Source organism: Ochotona curzoniae, unplaced genomic scaffold (genome assembly GCF_017591425.1).
Source record: "Ochotona curzoniae isolate NIBS_2020 unplaced genomic scaffold, NIBS_Ocur_1.0 contig_4792, whole genome shotgun sequence".
NCBI lineage: Eukaryota > Metazoa > Chordata > Mammalia > Lagomorpha > Ochotonidae > Ochotona > Ochotona curzoniae.
Genome location: NW_024466389.1, coordinates 10,983,145 through 10,998,707, shown reverse-complemented (window position 1 = coordinate 10,998,707; position 15,563 = coordinate 10,983,145).

The window sequence follows — 15,563 nt, the reverse complement described above, 5'->3', positions numbered from 1 at the left end:
CAGAACTTCAGTGCCGAGGCCTCAAGCTGCCACCCAGGGAGCCTCCCTGGCTCCCTCGGCTGCACCCAGTTGGTGGGGGAGAGAGCCAGGCTCCCACCACTGCCTGCCGGGCCCAGGAGAGGCAGAGGTGGCCTGCTGGCTGAAGTGACAATGTGGCGGTGGTATGGAACTCCTCTGGAATGACCCTGCCCAGAGGAGCTGCCACCTGCTCACAGGTGGCTGGGAAGGCAAGGCAGCCTCTCCCTGCCCTCAGTCAAATGGGGGCCGGTGGGGTTGGGGCTTGATTCATCTGGCATTTGGGGATATGCCTGGGGCGGTAGCCGCTTTCCCCTGCACATCTTCCTGGAGGCTGACAGGTAGCAGGTGTATCGTGAGGCCTGACCAAGCTGTAGTTCTGTCAACTCCTTTCGCATTCCCTCCACCACCCATTCTCGCAAACCACTGCCTCATTGATGCATCTCCCACAGCCTGGACACTGAGCGGTGTTGTAAATACAGAGGGCAAGTGTTGGGGGCAGTGGTCAAGTCAGGACGCCTGCATCCTGTATGGGAGTCCCCGGGTTTGAGCAGCTCTACTTCTGATCCAGCTTCCTGTGACTACACGCCCCAGTAGGCAGGAAAGGATGGCTCAGGGGCTGGCCTCCCTGCCACAATCGTGGGCATCCCAGGCTCTCAGCTTCAAACTGACCCCGCTCTGGCTCTTGTGGGCATCTGAGACGTGAATCGGTAGATGGCGCTCTCTGTCTCGCTTTGCCTTTCACATTCAGAACAGTCTTCCTGCAATAGGCCAGTTCCAGGATGCCCCGAGGATACCGAACCCCAGCAATACTGAAGTCCATTCTACAAAGGTGCTGAGCTGGACGTTTGGCCTGGAGGCTGTCCACATCCCCCGCTGGGAGTGCCTGAGTTCAAGTCCCACCTCTGGCTCTTCATGCCAGCTTCAAGCTGGGGGCAGATCCTGGGAGGAAGCGGTGCTGGAAGTGGTTGGATTCCTGCCACCACTTGGGAGCCCTGGGTGAAGGTCCTAGCTTTCAGTTTTATGATCTGGCCCAGCCTATCATTACAGGCACCCCTCTGGGGACTGAGCTGGAGGACGCGAGCTCTCTGTCTGCCTTTGTTTTAGAACATGTTCAGTGCATGATGGGTTCAAGCCGTAGATGTGAGTCAAGCTGTGACTCTGCTTGAAGTCATGCCACGGCGCTGGCCACAAGGTCACAGCCAGCATGTACTGCCAGACCCCTTAGCGGGAACTCTCTTCATTGGACATACGTGTCGTCTTTGTCCCATGGAAGCCAAAGGGCTTGGAGTTTCTCCAACATACCCAGGGTCCCTTAGCTGTCATGCGAGCCCCATACAACCTCCAACTCCCCCCCAGGAAGCCCCTTTTCTTCCATGCAGCAAATCTGAATGACCCTGCCTGGGGACTGGCTTCAGGGGAGCCATGCTGCCCGCTGGGAAGACCCTGTAAGCCCAGACCAGGGAGCACAGGGCCATGGCGGCTTTGGATCTGCAAGAGGCAGGGACCAGAGGAGGAATGGGGGAAGCTGGCATTTGGAGAGTTGGAAGGCAGAGTGTGTGGGAGTGGGGGAGGGCCTGGGAGGCAGGTGCTGGAAGGAGTCCAAGGCAAGCACAGGTGGTACAATTGTGAGAACTGGATCTAGAAGTGGGGGTACCCCTGGGTGCCTGGACTTTCTCTTCCCTGGGGAATCCCACTAGGCAGGTCCTGGGATCCCTGAAATCTCATGTGCCCCCAACCCATCCTCTGTGCCCAGCTTCCTCTGTGACTGGTTCCCTTCCCACAGTCCTCTGCACATAGGCCTGACCCAGTGCCCTGGAGAATGCCTGACTGGTGGGATCCTTCCAGAACATCCCTTGTCTGTCCCGTCTGCGTTCTTGCAGGGGAGCCCAGGGTCTTGGCTTCAGCCTGGTCCGGGGCTTTCAGGGGGCCACCTTGGCCAGTCTGTGCCAGGGTCCTGTCCCTGTGGGGGACCAGATTGCCGTAGGCCCTGGGAGTTTTAAGCTCTTAATTCTCTTTCTTGTCTGTTTCTAAAGGTTTAATTTTTTTTTTCCTGAGAAAAAGAGCTAATGACCTTACTGCTTGGTTCTGCCTCCTGGGCCGGCATTAGAGGAAAGAGTCGTGGAGTCCCACGGCCCCCTGAGCTCACCTTCTCCTCACTGACTTGGGCAGCTGCCGTCGCATTCGGGGTCTCTGTGCCTTCTTGTTCCCTCCTGGTGACGGGAGGCTCGCATCGACAAGAAGCTCCTTGCACTGACTCAGAACCTCCTCCTGGTCTTTCCATGTGTGGAAATTTCACCCCTCAGGACCACAGATTAAAGGTGCCTCCTCCAGCTGATGGTCACCCCTCCAGGAACACCTGCCTAATGCCGGGTCCTCCCTCACACGGCCTCCAGCCCCACCACCACCCTGACCCATAACCACCCACTCCCCTCCCCCAGCAGGTCCTGCACTCAGAGAAGCTGACTTCGTGGTCAGGGGCTAGAGGACTGGAGCAGGGAACCCGGACCAAGCCAAGCAGCCTGCATCTTTACGTCCTTGGTTGGGTCAAGTAAGAGGTGGCTCAGGACGTTGGCTGGGACCGGATTCTCCCCACAGGGACTGGCCAGGCCATAGGGAGCATTCTTGGTGCAGGTGGGACCCCTGGGCTAGTACCACCTCTGTAACTTCGTGGTGGTTCTTCTCTGACACCTGTGTGGTCAACACACACACAGCTCCGCAGGACACCTGCCATGCTCTGCCCCGGGGCCTGGGTACTCACAGACTCTGTGGAAAACGCTCTTCCCCAGACAGTGAGGCATCCCCTCCCTCACCGCCTCCCCTTCCCACACGTCCTGCCCCTGCCACGTGCCCTGGGCACACCGTGCGTTTTACCTTGTTGCCCGGCTGATCAGCCCAGCAGGTTGTACATAGTATGAAGGCTAATGCTAGGGCTATTTCACTTCCAGATGTGTCTCACACCTGGAAAGGCTCCAGACCTGGGGTGAGGGGTCAGAGGGGGCGTGGCATCAGAGCCCAGAAGAACCAGCAGCAAACAGGAGAGGATGCAAGGGACTGGCCAGGGCTGGTGGTTAGGCTGGGACCCGCACAAGCAGTGGCTGTTGGAGGTGACAATCACTCATTCATGTACTCACTCACCAATTCACTCACCCACTCATTCATTCACCCACTTACTCATTCACTTACCCACTCATTCATTCACTCATTAACTCATGCATCCACTCAGCAAGTGCCTACTGAATACCCTTGGCTCAGACCCTGGGTGGCCCTGAGGACATCCTCAGGAGGCCCCGCTCCCCAGGGGCTCTCATTGAAGACTCCAGACCCCTAACAGAACGTCCTGGCACCAGGTGCCGGGGCTGTGAGGAGGAAACCTCAGAAGGGATGCCTGGTCCTGGGAGGTGGAGGAGGAAGCAGCGCCTTGCTGAGATCTGCAGGACAGTAGGTTGCCAGCGGGCGGGGGGAGGGGAGGATGGCCACACCGAGGTCTGGCAGCAGGGAGACAGGGCAGGGCCAGAAAACAGAGGGCTGGAGAAGCCAGTACACGAGCATGGGGGTGGGAGAGAGGAAGGAGAGAGAAATGGGACAGAGAGAAGAGGAGGAGGGAGACGTGGGAAGAGAAAGAAGGAGAAAAAGGAGAGGAAAGGAGAAGGGAGAGAGGGAGGGAGAAGCAGAGTCTGGGGGGAAACTCCCCATGGGGGGATGCTCCCCATAGCTGTGGCCCCAGCTGAGGCCTCCACTTTCCATGCCATGGGGAGGGTAGCAGCTGCCTTGCCTCGCAGGGCTGCAGTGAAGGCCCTGGCATGGCTGCCGCAGGGCTGGGCTCCCCAAGTGTTAGCTCTGGTGACTGAGACGACCTTGAACTTGACCCCCAGAGAGAGCCTTGAAGGGCTTCTGCAGAGGGGTGGGCCTGGGGTCAGGGTTTCTGGACCCCCTGTAAGGAACCTGCACAGGCCCACATGGATGAGGCTGATGGTTTAGGGTTGGGGTGGGCACATGGTTCCCATGGGAACAGAAGGGCTGTGGGAGTGAGAGGGGTGGGGATCCTGGGTTGCATGTTGGCAGGTTGGGAGGGTTAGGGGCCACGGGAGAGACATGCAGACACAGCCGGACCCCTCACACCATGTCCCCGCCTCCACACAGGCCAAGCCTGGTGGCAGGTGCAGAACCACAGCAGGGGCCTCTTGGGTCAGGCCCCTGAGCAGACACAGGCCAGGGCTCGGGGCCACTCCCAGGGCTTTGCACTGCCTGGTGGATTCCCTCCCAGGCTGTCCCCAACAGAAGTGACCTGTTGCTCTGATCCTTTGGGGACAGTCCTCTCTGAGCTTCAGATCTCCCCATGAGAGGCTCCCTGTGCAGGCCCCAGCCCCGGGACTGTGTGAAATATCACAGCCGACACTGTGGCTTTGCCTCCTATGCCTCCGCGTCTTCACGTGTAAGATCCCAGAAGCAGCCTCCTGTCACTCGAGATGGGATCAGGACCCAGCGTGTCAGTGACGACTCTGGATACGGGTCATTTATCTGAAAAGCAGAGAGATGGAGAGAGCAAGCGATCCTCTGTGCTCACATGGCCACAACAGCCGCAGCTGGGAACTTCAGCTCATTCTCCCATATAGGTGGCAGGAACCCAAGTGCTCGAGCCATCTTCTGTTGTCTTGTAGAGCTGGATGGAAGTGGAAGAGCCAGGACTCGAACCAGCACTCTGATAGGAACTGCTAGGGTCACAGCAGTTGTCTTACTGGCTGCACCACCATGCTGGGCCCTGGAAAGGACTCCTTCATTTTTTTAAACTGTTTCTAGAGATTTATTTTTATTTGTTTGAAAGTTAGAGGGGGTGGGGAGAGATCTGTCACCTGTGGCTCACCCCTCCAATGGCGAAGCAACCACCATGCAGCCAAACCAAAGCCAAGAACTGGAAGCTTCTTTCGGGTCTCCCACACGGATGCAGGGCCCCAAGCACTTGGGCCATCCTCTGCTGCCCTCCCAGGCACCTCAGCAGGGAGCTGGATTCGAAGTGCCCCTAGGGAATGCCAGTATCACAGACAGCAGCTTCACCCACTGCACCCCATTCCTGGCATTACACCCCAATCCTGGCCCTCTGGGCATAATTCTTAACCCATCAGTGGCTTTGTTAACCGTATCTGTGAAGCACAGTTAGTTACATGCAAAAGCCCCTGACCCACTGTGACTTCTGCGTTTTAAGTTACCCACGGGCCACCTGCCTGCGGCTAGCCAGTTCCAGGTGCACGTGGTGGCTAAGGTGTAGCTGTGCACTGTCTTAAGCCACGTGAAGAAGTCTCTGCTCGGGATGTGACACGGCCCTCTGTCCAGCATGTCCATTCTGTGGACAGTACCCGCCTGTGAGTCAGTGCTGGCTCAGTTACTAGGCAGCAGGACACAGCTTGCGTTCAAGTTACTCTTCTTTTCATTGAGCAAGATCCATTTTGTAAACAGCCATGCTATTTCTGCCCTGAGTGGGGCAGGTCCCAACAGGTGTCTGTGTTCAAGAGAGTCTGTGCTGAAGTCTGTCCTGAAGGCGGAGGGGAGGTGGTGGTGATGGTAGTGGTGGTGTTGGTGATGAGGGTGATGGTAGTGGTGTTGGTGGTCTGTTGCTGTTGGTGATGGTGGTGTTGGTACTCATACTGATGGTGCTGGTAGCTGTGGTGATGGTGGTAACAGTGGTGGTGGTAGTAGTGGTGTGGATGGTGGTGGTGTCGACAGGGGGTAGATCCAGGTGGTAAAGGCACTGAGAAGGTCAGTGCTGACCCCTTACTCTCTGGCTGGGTACCTTCCCTTTGGTTTGATTTGAGACCAAAGATCAGTTTCGGTTTTTCCTGCATCAGTCAGATGTAAACTTGGTTCTTTGTCAGTCCTGGGCCATTAAGGATCCAGGCAGATCTGGCTGGGGTGGGGCAGCCCGTGGGATGGAGGGGTATGGGGCCCAGCGTGGAGGCCAAAGCCATGATCTTTGAAGCCCCTTACCACCAACTTCTCCTCTGGAAGAGAGGGTGGTCCTGGCCTGGGCTTGGACTGAGAGTGCTAGGCTCTGGTCCCACTCCCTGTGAGGCTGCAGTGTCTGCCGTGGCCCCTCCACCTGCCTAGGGAGGCCTTGTGGCCACTTTTCTCAGTAAATGAAGACAGCTCTGAGGGTGAGAGTAAATTCAACAGTGATTCCAGGCTGCGTGCATGGCTTCCCAACCCCAGCCCCGTGTCCCTCCAGGTCTGGATGCTGGGAGTCAGGCCAGGGAGCAGGTGTGTGGCTGGGATCTTGGGAGGGTTCTCTCCTTGGATGCAGAGTGTAGACTTCCTTCTGGTCCTTCATGTGGAAGGAAGAGGGAACAGGGGGTGTCTGGACCCTCTGCAAGGTGCTCTCTGCTTGCACCCTTATTCCCTACCAAGGGTCCCACCTCCCGATATCATCGTGTGGGGCCAGGGCTTCAACCTGGCTGTATGTGGGCACTGGGGTGGGGACACAGACATTTAGCCCCACAGCCTGAGAGCCATGGCCGTGAACCCTGCAGTTCCTGGAAGTTGAGGACAGAGGTGACAGAGTGAGGTGGTGTGTGCTTGGCTGGGCTTGGACTTAAGAACCTTCTAGAAATCACCTTGTCCCCAAGCCTTGGTATCCCCTGTCCTCCACAGCCCCTGGGCAAGGGTGCACCTGTGAGGCTGAGGACTTCGGGAAAGGGAAAGTCCAGCCAGAGGGCCAGAGGGCCAGAGGGGGCGCTCTCTGAAGGGCAGTTCCAGAAACCGACAGCAGATGGTGCTGTTGGCCCCGTTCCTGGCAAAGGGGCTGCCTGGCAAACCCACTGGGCTCCAGGCAGGCTGTGCCTGGATCTGGAGTGTAGAACCCGGGGGAGGCGGGTGGTGTGGAGAGTCCGAGCCCAACTGAGGACAGTATCGGGGTACAGTTGCCCACATCTGGGCCCTGGGTCTGTATGCAGGGGCATGTGTGAGCACACACAGTGTGCAAGTGGGGTTGGGCAACCACACCAGTGAGTGCTTGAGCAGAAGGTTTAGCTGTGTGGGGGCAGATGTGTGCCCACAGGGGCCCATGCATGTGCACGTGGTGGTGCCTGATCAAGAACCAAGGGGCAGGGTGGTGGTGGAACAGATTGGAAGAATTCCTGTGCTCCTTGCTCAGAGAATGGGGGCCGAGGCAAGTGGACCCAGCTCCCAGAGACCCCAGCCCAGCCCAGCCCTGGCAGGGGCTCAGCAAGACGGTGAACTGGAGAGTAGATTAAATAGGTGAACATTCTGTGCTCTTACTGTCCAGGCAGCACCACCCAACCTGCCCTCAACGTGGTCATTTTTATTTTTACTTTTCTTCAGATTTATTTATTTTTATTGGAAAGGAAGATTTTCAGGGAGAAGGAGACACAGAGAGAAAGATCTCCTGTCCACTGGTTCGTTCTCCTCTAAGTGGCCACAATGGCTGGAGTTGAGCCAATCCAAAACCAGGCGCTTGGAGCATCTTCCAGAGCTCCCACGTGGGTGCAGGGTCCCAAGGCTTTGGGTGTTCCCGACTGCTTTCTCAGGCCACAGGCAGGGAGCTGGATGGGAACTGGAGCAGCTGGGACACAAACTGGTTCCTATATGGAATCGCGGTGCCCACAGGCAAGGACTTAGCCCCATTTTAAAGATGAGACAGGAGAGGCAGAGGAATAGACCAGATGCAGGGGAACGGACTGAACTGGGTTCTGAATGTAGTTCCGGCCCTAAGCCCAGTCACTACGCGGCCTCTGCCCCTAACAAGCCTGGTGCATGGCAGGAAGAGTCTGGGGTAGGGGTCAAGGACTAGGGCAGGCAAGGCCACTCCAGCTGTGGCACGGGGGCAGCTCAGGCTGGGGCTGCAGAAGTACCCTCATTTGTCGGCAGTAGACAAGGGCAGCTGCCCAGGGCAGGCTGCTGTGATGCCAGGGCTCAGCAGCAACAGCCCACGGCGGCTGAGTACACTGGCGAAGCCCAAACCCCAGTGCATGCAGGTGAGGGCAGGACTCCTGGGGTGCCGGGAAGGTGAGTGACAGCATGCTGGCAGTGTTACACAGGGTGGCCAGGGATGCCCCCTGAGGAGTGGCTACTCAGCTGAGGCCTGGGGATGAGGAGGGTAAAGCAGGGGGCCTGGGGGAGACTGTCGGGGCAGGGGGGAGGCCGGCAGGGGCTGCTGGAGCTTCAGGAAGTCATGGAAAGGTTTGGCTGGTAGAGCACCTGGCTTGATCTGATCCAGTGTAAGGGGGAGGGTATCCTGGGTACAGGCCCGGCATGCAGTGGGTTTTCCATGAAAAGCCATGCTGGGCAGCTGGGCAGGCACAGGGGGCCTGGGCAGCAGGGCCTGTATGTGAACGTGGGCATAGCCTCCTGGCATGCTCTTCCCTCTCAGTCATTCCCAAGGCCTGGCTCCTCCCAAGCTTCTCTTCCTGCACCCGGGGTGTCTGTGCACTGCTAGGAGGTGGGAGTGACGTCTCCAGGTGTAGGCCCAACCTTCCTCCATCACATTAGAGATCTGAGAGAGCTGTCAGCCTCAGTTTCCTCATCTGTCAAGTGGGTATCCTGCAGACCTGCTCCCTAGGGTGCAGCCGCAGGAAGGTGATGAGTGTACACGCGTGGAATGTCCCGCTATGTTCACAGCCTCACGGTGATGGTCTCGGGGTCATTGCTGAGGGTGACTCAGGGTCATGTTTGGGATGGAGACGATGCTGGAGATGGTGACCTTGGCGTCGTCCCAGCCTCGGGAGTAGGTGAGGGTGGTGAAGGGATGGTGGTGACATTAACGACCGTGGGGGTGACACAGCCTGGTCATCTTGAGCTAGAACTTTTGGGGCGGGGAAAACACACAGACTCTTTGATTTTTAGGAACGATGAAAAAAGATGGCTACTTTGCACACAGGTGCCTGCACACACACGCACTAGATTAAGATGGCACGTGCCCAGGTGTCAGGTGGTGTTTACTGCAGAGAGAGGGATTGAGGGGGTGGTCAAGGAAGGGGCTGTGAGGCGGCGGTCCTGGAACTGGGCATTCCAGGGGCAGGCAGGGGTGGGTACCAACATGCTCTTGCAGGCCCAGGAAAGAGGGAGCTGGCAGGACCCTCCCTTTGGAGAGCAGGTGCCTGGCAGGCTCAAGTGGCAGCCAGAAAGAGACTCGCTTCTGGGGCATCACCCTGGGATGTTGGTATCAAGTCCTGCAGGCTGCCACTCTCCATCCAGCTCATGGCTAATGCACCTGGGAAAGCAGTAGAAGTTGACTCAAATGCTTGTACCTCTGCACCCATAATGGGAGACCCAGATGGAATTCCTGGCTCCTGGCTTTGGCTGGCCCAGTCCAGGCCCAATCGCCACAGCTATGAGAGGAACGGATCAGCAGTTGCAAGCTCTTTCTGTGTTCCCCATTCTGTAACTCTGCCTTTCAAATAATTCGTTTTTCTAAAGAGGCACCTGCAGGTTGCGAAGCCTCGCCCACCGTTGCACCTGCTGCTGGCTCCCCGGAAGCCCGGCTGTCTGCATACGGAGGAGCCCAGGCAGGTACAGGTATGTATGACTGCCCTGCACTGCTACCATCTCCTGCTCTGATGTCAGCGTTCAGCTGGGGGTCCCGGCCACAGGGCAGCGCTTTGCCCAGGGACCACACAGCTTCCGGAGGCACAGCCATGGAATCAAGGAGTCAGGGTGTGACCACCATCTTGCCCAACGCCCTCCCCACATTTTGGGACTTGAAGGGTAAGGTGCAAGCAAGGGTGGGAAAAGGGGGGGAAGAGGAATCCAGCAGACAAGATTAGTGCAATTAAGCCTTTAGCATTGAGGGCCAGCAAGGCTGTGTGACCTCGGGGCTTCCAGGTACCTTCTCTGTGTCACTGCTTCCTGGTTTGCAGAATGGGGATTATCGCCTTGCATGCGCTGGATCCCATATGAGCGCAGGTCTGTGTCCCAGCTGCTCCACTTCCCATTCACCTCCCTGCTTGTGGCCTGGGAAAACAGTAGAGGCTAGCCCAAGTCCTTGGAACCCTGTACTCACATGGGAGACTGGGAAGAAGCTCCTGGCTCCTGGCTTTGGATTGGCTCAGCTTCCTCTCTGTAAATCTGCGTTTCCAATAAATTTCAAATAAATTATGATCGGGACAGGGCCTCTCTGCCTCTGAGGACTCTCTTGTGCGGCCTGCCCCTCCTCCATCAGTCCTGCCTCACTCGCCCCTTTGCCTCCTGGAAGCAGCGATCACTCCCACTTGGCAAGGTAGAACACTGAGGATTCAAGCTTGTCTGGGTGGGGTGTGTGCCCCGGCCGCTTGGGCTGGCTTCCCGCCCGTGAGCCGCTTTGGCAGGGGCAGCAGCGGGGTGGGAGTGGGGAGTGCAGGGCTGCAGGGAAGAGGGAGGCTGGCAAAGGGAGTGGGAAGCTGCCAGCCTGACATCAGGCCCTCAAGAATGCGATGACTTCCTCCTGGGCCCCTGGGAGCCCGGAACCCTGGATGTGGGGAGACAGCTGTGCTGCCCTCCCCCCCCCCCCCACACTGTTCCTGCAAGGCCAATTAACCCTGGCAGGGCCAAAGACGGGAGGTGAGAAGACAGGCAGAGGCAGCTCTGGGTGGGCAGGGGTGGGGGCTGGAGGGGTCGGAAGCAGCCCTGAGGTTAAGCCCCTAGCCCCTGTGCAGCCGACCCCAGGTGTGGCCAGCTGGGCCTCCCTGGGAGGTGCTCGGGAACTGAGCCTGAGGAAGGAGGAGGCAGGGAGATGAGCTTTTTAGCAGTTTAAGTTAGGAGGGCCGCCTTACAGAAGGAGACGCTGAAGCCCAGAGAGGGTCGGCAACCAGCTGGAGGTCACACAGGAGCCAATGAGGGGCTTAGGAACACCTCCAGTCTGGGGACCTTCCCTGCTACCCCGGGTGGGTCCCACGCTCCTGCTGGGAGAGGAGTCCACGCAGCCAGTGCACACCAGCTGGCCGTTCACCTTAGCCTCCCCCAGGTGAGTCACGTGCCTAGCCAGCGGCTGCTACCAGCAACCCTGAAGAAGCCATCCCGGCAGTGCTGAGGACAGCCTCTGGCCCGGTGACTTTGTCAATCAACCCTGGATTGTTGGATTTTACGGTCACCACGCCCTTCACATCCACGTGAGAAGAGCTTTATCCGGATTCTTCCCATTTCATAGACAGGCACGCTGGGTCTCAGGACACCCAGATGGGGGGCAGAGCCGCCCCATGGGTAACAGCTGGAGCAGGGCCTCTCAAACCCTGGCTGTGCGCGGTCACCCCTCCTTCCTTCCTTTCCCACACTGTCCCGTCCACCAACAGCAAGTTCCCAATGCCTCCCAGTCTGAGCGTTGTGTTGGATCCAGCCACCGGCTCTTCCACCTGCACACAAACAGTTTCCATTTTTGATGTCCTCAGTGCCGCTGCCTCGAGGAAGCCAGGATCCGCTGCTCAGCATGGGAGTCACCTTGCAGCCCTTCATGCCTCTTTGCACGCATAAAAGGACCCCTGCACTTCCGATCACCCAGCAGGCCCTGCTTCCCACTGCTGGTCCCCTGCCGTTCTACCTTCTCAAGCCCATCATTCAGACACGGGTCCTTTTTCACTCTCCCAGCCTGCTCCCACCCCAGGGCCTTTGCACCTGGGCTATGTCCAGTGTCTGCTGATGGCTGCTGACCCCGTCAGTTCAGGTTGGCCGTGCCTTGGCCCTCCACGTGGCTGATGCTGGTCTCCAGCCTTCTTAGCAGGTATGGCATCTGTCCAGGTTCTCTTGTGTTTGAGTTCATGTTGTCTGCCCGTCTAAATGTGACAGCTTTGAGAACAGGGCTGTCACCTGTCATGCTCGTTCCCAGGAATGAGGCCGTCATGTGGCAAATGAGCAGTGAGTGAGTGAGGAATGCCATCATGTGACCAAGGACATGGGGGAACTCCAGGGTAACACATTTCCTCCTCTGCTTGACAGGGACCCTACCCCTCCCCATCTGGGAGCTAAGGACCCTGAGGACCCCAGACTTGGAATACAGTCTCTCCTACTTTGCCACTTTGTGTTCAGAGCACAGATTTCTCACTATGGTGCCAGGTGAATCACCAGACCCGGGTCACATCCCGCACTGCAGCACCAGGTGGGGTTCTGGCTGCTCCACTCCTGACCCATCTCCCTGGGAGAGCAGCAGAGGACGGTCTGGGTGCTTGGGTCCCTGCCACCCAATGTGTGAGACCAGGACAGAGTTTCAGGCTCCCAGCTTCAACCTGATCCAGCTCTGGCTGCTTTGAGATAGCCAATCAACAGATGGAAGATTTCGCTTTCTCTCCGTCTTTCCCTCTCATCTCTGTCACTCTGCCTTTCAAATAAATGCTTTAAGAAAAGTCGAGCAAAATAAGATCTCACTTTCAGGCAGTTGAAAATATAGGGCATAAAAAGATGGAAGCAGCAGGTGCCAGCACAGGCAGGGCGACATTTCCTGGGCATGTGCTATATGGCAGGTGTCTTGCCTGTGTTAGGACCTCGAAGCCCCATTGATCAGCAGGTGGCGGTGCAGCCAGGGAAGAACTGTCCCAGCTCCCCATTTCACAGGTAGGAAAAGTGGGGTGTGCAGGGACACAGCTGCTACGGGTCTGTCTGACTCCCAAATCCAACTCTGGGTGGCAGAGAGAAGTTATCTGCTACTGGTACAATCTGGGTGGGCTGTGGCCGTGGCCTGGCAGGGCGCCTTGTGGGTCTGGCTGCTCCCTTGAAGGAGTGGAGCTTCCCTCCACCTTGACCTTGAGGACACAGGGTCTTAATAGATGGGGCTCCTGGATCCATGGGGACCCAGGTTTTAAATGATCTGTGGGGCCCTCATGGGAGGGAACAAGGGCACCTGTTTATTTTAAGGGAAGCAAAGATCCTGACCTTAACAAGAAAGTTCCTACAATGACGACTGTAAGACCAGTCCTCCCACCTCCCCACCCATGCTCCAAATAAAATACCTGCAGCCTGCCAGTTTGGAACCCCTTCCATTGGGCATCTGCTAAAGAGGATGGGGTTGGGGAGGATGGGTCAGTGCTGGGCAGTGTGCACTGTTAGCTGAGATCGGTCAAGGTCAGGGTCACGGTGCAGGGATCTGAACCAGACTGTCGTGTGATTCTGTGCAAGTCCTTCAGCGTCTGGGACAAGCGGACGAGCTCTGTCAACAGCCCTGGCTTTCCAGGCTCTGGGCAGCAGGAGGGCTCAGGGGCAGAGAGAGCCCCCGCCCGTGTGCTCCTCTCAGATCCTGGGAATCCTGGGAACGGCGAGGGCCTAATCGGCTGTTGACATTCCGCAGGCTCTGGAGGTCGCGGCCAGGGCTTGGGTTTCCCCCGGCTCTTGTGATCCTCAGGCCGCACAGCAGGCGGGCGCTGGGTTGCAGCACTTGCTTCTTGTCACTCCTGGGTGGATTAAGGACCCCGGGGGCCAGGAGATCGGGGGTGGTGAGAAGAGGGGAGATGAGGGTAGGACCTAGGGCCAGCTGCGGGGTGGGCCTCTTCTTCCCTGGCTACTCAGGCTGGGGAGAAGGGTTCACCCAGGGCAGTGGGCAGTTGCTCACTGAGGCCACATGGCAGGCGGTGGGGAGGGGTGCAGGGAGGTGGACAGAGCCAGTGCCACCCCCAGTGAACAGAAGGAGCCTGAGCGAGGGGGAGGGGGCAGCGAGGGGGCTGCCCTAAGGTCGTGTGCTCATTGGGGTTGGGGACATTTGAGTTCAGGAAGCTAGCTCTCAGGCTCACCCTTCAGGCACCTGCTACCTACCATATGACCCAACGTTCAAGGAGGTTGGGGACCCCAAAAGTGTGGTGGCTCTGGTCATGTGGACCTGTGGTGGGGGCACTCAGTGTGGCCTGGGAGGGGTTTCCAGGGAGGCTGGGTGTGGTGTCCTGCTGAGCTTGGGTGAGGGGCTGGGGGTGCTGTGGTCTCAATGGTGCTGGCAGCAGCACCCCCAACATGACTCCTGACAAGCTGGACCTCAGACCCTGGTTTTCTTGATGACCCAAACAGGTCCTAAAGGCCGTCTCACTTTTCCAGGGGCTGTGGTGCCAGGCACTCTGAGCTGCCCGGTGGCCGGCCGAGAGGGGACCCTGGAGAGGCCTTGGCAGCTGACCTCTTTATAAGGTGCAGCTGGAGCAAGGCCTGGGGCCCGCTGGGACCCCTGCCCACATCTTCTCCCTGCTGTTTCTCCTTCCATCTGCTTCCTTCCTCTCTCTTCAAGCCTGCTGTGTGCTTGGAGCTGAGCGGGCGAGAGTCCTCCAAGACACGCCCTGAGATGCTTGGATCGATTGCCTGGGAGGGCCAAGGTGAGGGATTCAGTCTTTCAGAGCCAACACTGCCACCAAGGTCAGGGCCAGAAGAAGGGATGCATACCAAGACTCAGTTTCCCCATGGCACACCAGTGAACCACACATCATGTAGAAAGCGTCTAACGAAAGGGCCAGCATTGCGGCATGCTAGGAAAGCCACTTCCAGCCACATGGGCATCTCACATGCGGGGCAGGTTCATATCCTGGCTCTGCTCCACTTCCCACCCAGCTCCTTTCTGGCAGCCTGAAAAAACAGCAGAAGATAATCCACTTGCTTGGACCCCTGCAACCTTCTGTGGGAGACCAGAAGGAGGCTTCAGCCTGGCCCAGAACTAGAGGTTGAAGTTTTCTGGGGGAATGTCCCAACAATGGATACTTGCTCTGCTTCTCTCTCTGTAACACTTACAAATATATACATCTTCAAAGAAGAAAAATCACCTAATGCAGCCTAACATACTGGCTTCATTCATTTGTTCTCTGACACAGGTCAGAATCCAAAGTCATAACAGCTGACGTTAATTACTTAATTACTCAGGGCCAGGTGCCATGCCAAGAGCTCCGTAGTCATTGCTGCATTGACTGTGCTCCACAGCTCAAGAGGGAGGCCCTGGCCCCGTCATCCCAGATGAGACGTGAAGGTTGGACAGGTCGTCCACGGCCGCATAATTCCCAAGTGGCAGAATCCAGATCAGCCCAAGTACCGGACTTGACCCTCCTGGCTCTCTGGCCTTCAGTCCTGCTGGCTGTGGGGTGGGAATGGACCCTTGAGTTAATCTCTCCTGGGCCAGCTGGACGGCAAGCTCTGTGAGGCCAGGACCTGTGTTCGCCTCCATGCCCACCTCTACAGCTCCCTCACCGGGCACACAGCAGGTCCTTAGCGGAGGGATGTCCTTAGCGACAGCGAGTGGCTGTTGGACCAGGTCAGGAGAGGACATGCCCACGGCGTCCTCTGCCTTGTGGCTTGGCTTTGCAGGAGCAGAGGGTGACCCATGTGGCTTGTCCACTGCACAGCCTCTCCCACAGCCCCTCCAGGCTTTGTGGAGTTAGCCCACGGAGGGTTCCAGAAGGCCCTGGATAGAATATCAGTGGCTGAGACCTTGAAAATCTGATCTCCCCCAGCCCATCTCCCCAAGGTCTCCCCCAGCCCATCAATCAGCAGCAAGACACGATCGTATTTTATAGCCAGGCTGGGGTGGGGGTGGCATGAAACCCAAAGCCCGCATAGCCTGGGGTCCTGCGGGCAGAGGGGATCAAGGCAGACCCCAGCAGGGCCTTAACCCTTTGTGA